This window comes from Nothobranchius furzeri, chromosome 3 (genome assembly GCF_043380555.1).
Source record: "Nothobranchius furzeri strain GRZ-AD chromosome 3, NfurGRZ-RIMD1, whole genome shotgun sequence".
NCBI lineage: Eukaryota > Metazoa > Chordata > Actinopteri > Cyprinodontiformes > Nothobranchiidae > Nothobranchius > Nothobranchius furzeri.
Window position 1 is genome coordinate 1,696,844 of NC_091743.1, and position 3,357 is coordinate 1,700,200.

Here is a 3,357-nt window from a genome sequence, read left to right on the forward strand (position 1 = left end):
TAATTCCCACACAGTCCCAGGGTAAATGATGCAAAAATGTTAAACAATAAGAGAATTTAGCAGACTGAGGCTAGTGAGGGAGGCAGGGGACTCACGGGGGCACAGAAACCCCAACACAACAAATATAACGAAAATATACTGACTTCACCCCAGGTAAGTGCACATTCACACCAATGTGAGAAGACCCAGCACCAACACACTCGCAAACGGGACCGCCACCACCGAGACCACACTCCTGCCTCAGCCTGCACAAAGAAAACAAAGAATTACAAACAAACAAACAAACAAACAAACAATAAAGTAAAAAAAAGTAATTAGTTGTTCTCCTCCTGGGCTCCAGCCATGCACCAGGGAACTTCCTTGGAACTAGAGCTGAAACAACTAATCGATTTAATCGATTATAATCGATTATTAAAATAGTTAACAACTTTTTTAGTCATCGATTAGTTGTTTAATAATCATATTTTACCGCATAAAGTCTATTTTTACCACAATCTGACATCGGTTACAAGCTGTTAAATTTGCCGCCAGTGTGTGGCAGTAATGAGCCACTGATCTACCAGTGGAGCCGTAGAAGAAGAAATGAGCCAATGAGTGCCCTCGGTTTTCATGACGTATCACGTTACTGACGCTCATCTTGCTGTGAGAGATGGCAGAACAAGAAGAAATACGGAAGAAAAATAGAAGCGACAAAATTTTAGAGAAACCCCGGACAAAAACCTCACGAGTATGGGAGCACTTCACTAGATGCATTGAAAAGGCAAAATATGCAAAAACCATCTAGCATGGCACGGAAGCACGACGTCCCTAAGTGAACATTTGAGACGAAAACGTGGGGGCTGAGGAAGAGCACCGCGGTCAAGTGAGCCGTCATTTGGAAGAGCCAGCCCGGTAAGTAACAGAAAATAAACAAGCTGGACTTAGTGTTTTAGCTGAGTTCGTTATAGTGGATGTTAAACATGTTTTTTTGCCGCGTCAGTCTACGGTGTTCTACTTCTGATTGACTAGATGCAATCGTGAATCTCCTCCGTGTTGTGAATCATGCGCTTGCCAAATTTAGCACGTCTGTTTATAAGAATGTTCTAGTTAAGAGAAAAACGGCACAAACCCATAACTATGTTTCTCATTCAAAAAAGGACAACTCCGCGGAGAAAAATATACAGACGAGCTGTGTCCAGGTGAATATAACGCGGCATAGTTGTACGCTTTCAATTTTTAAATACAGGAGAAATTCAGAAAAAGTCATTTTTTTTACTATTAAAAGGCTGTTTTACTATCCAACGCTGTAAAACGCCTCACAACACATTTTTATCATGTTTCTTAAACAGTATTACACAAAATAATCATTTTTCACATTTTTCTAGCTAATTTAAACACTCCCGACTCAAAGTAAAAACCTCATGAGCTTCTTACTTAGAGCTTTTTAATAGTAAAAAAATTAGACTTTTTTTCTGAATATCTCCTGTTGCGGGCTATTTTGTAGAACGTAACCCTCAAAATAAATGATCACTGTATATTGTTAATTAATTCAAATAATATAATATTGATTTAGTGTTGTAGTGTGTGTGCTGCTTTATTTTATATGTGTACTTATTTCAGTCTATTTGTGTTTCTTATGCAGAAAAAAAACAAGCAACGATGGACAACTACATGGGGAAAGAGACACTCACCCCCCAGCAATTCATACCACTTACAAACTCTATTCTAAACATGCTGGTAAAAGACATGAGGCCACTATCCATGGTGGAAGGAGCAGGCTTCCAGCTAATGCTAAAAAATTATTCTGGACTGATATTTTGCACTGTTTAGCTCATTTTATACTGCTGACTGTGTTCATGTGCAATAAAATAGATTGCAGTCAACTGGACAATTCTCTTATGTTTTTTTTTCTTAACTGAAATGCATCCATCACTTGTATAGGTTAAATAGCTAAACAATAACAAACCGATTAATCGATTAATCGAAAAAATAATCGACAGATTAATCGATTATGAAAATAATCGTTAGTTGCAGCCCTACTTGGAACAATTACTTTTGCGACAAAATCAAGAGAGCGAAACAGCGCCGCCGCCGGCCGGACCACGGGGCACTCTAAACAAAAAGAAAAGGTAAAAATTACCAAACAATAAACCTCGGCCAAGTTTGGAGCTGGTGAGGCCTACACCTACCAGTCTTCCAGCTAATAATGCCCAAGCCAGACGGGAACTTCCTGCCCACCAGCAACAGGGATTCAATCTATCCCTGCTTTCACACAGAGCTGGCATTAGAATGCTTGACCCACATGTAATCCCCCTTGCAGAAGGTACATACCGCTTTCCCAATGCTTCCTCTACTCCGAGGTGAGAAATGATGTCACGCCCAACACAAACAACTAATGCCCAAGCTGTAGAGTGCACAACACAGCCTGTCAAACAATGTTCTTACTGCTAAGCCTAGTAGCTGTCAAGGTACCTACCACCACTGGAGCAGAGTCGATCGCGCAGTAAAACACAGCCTGAGGACACGGGCTGGCATTGCCAAGACGTAGCGGTTCTGAGACTAGCCACTTCCTGGATCAACTTCCTACATAGGAGGAGATCCCTATTATAGCAGCAGCGCCCTCATACATATGGAGGCTGTACTGTTCCCGACCAATTAAATGGGAGCAGATATTTCATCTTGCTACATTAAGATAAGACTGAGATCCTCATCTGTGCCCCAGACAAGCTGGTTCCCAAAGTCAGAGACTCTCTTGGTCAGCTTGCTTCCCAAACCAAACCTTCCGTCAGGAATCTTGGCGTGACCTTTGACCCAGCTCTCACCCTGGATTCTCATGTCAATTCTCTTGTTCGCTCATCCTTCTTCCATCTCAGGAACGTTGCTAAGCTGAGTCCCATTCTGTCCCGCTCTGAACTTGAGACAGTTCTCCACACCTTCATCTCCTCACTCTTAGACTACTGTAACTCTCTTTTAACGTGTCTGAGCAGAACCTCCCTGAACCGTCTACAGGTGGTTCAGAACGCCTGTGCTCGGCTTCTGACCAAGTCCTCCAAACACACTCACATCACCCCGCTTCTCCTCCAGCTTCACTGGCTGCCAGTCAACTTCAGGGTTCATTTCAAGATCCTGGTTCTGGTCTATAGGGCCTTACATGGACAAGCACCATCTTACATTGGTGATCTTCTTAGTCCCTACACTCCCAGCAGGTCCCTGAGGTCCAGTGTTAAAAGCCTGCTGGTTGTGCAGCACCAGGCTAAAGGTCAAAGGTGACAGATCATCTGCTGCTGTGGCCCCCAGACTCTGGACCTCTCTCCCCCTGAGCCTGAGATCAGTGGACTCAGTGGTCTCCTTTAAAAAGCAGCTGAAGACTCACTTGTT

General features: G+C 42.9%; 1 long non-coding RNA gene across 1 annotated transcript; it reads left to right on the top strand.

Moving 5' to 3' along the window:
- The first annotated feature begins 663 nt into the window (after positions 1-663).
- On the top strand, positions 664-1,864 carry LOC139068817 (uncharacterized). The gene is made up of 2 exons (XR_011520063.1): positions 664-891; positions 1,622-1,864. It is a non-coding gene; the product is annotated as an uncharacterized lncRNA (long non-coding RNA).
- The last annotated feature ends 1,493 nt before the right edge of the window (positions 1,865-3,357 follow it).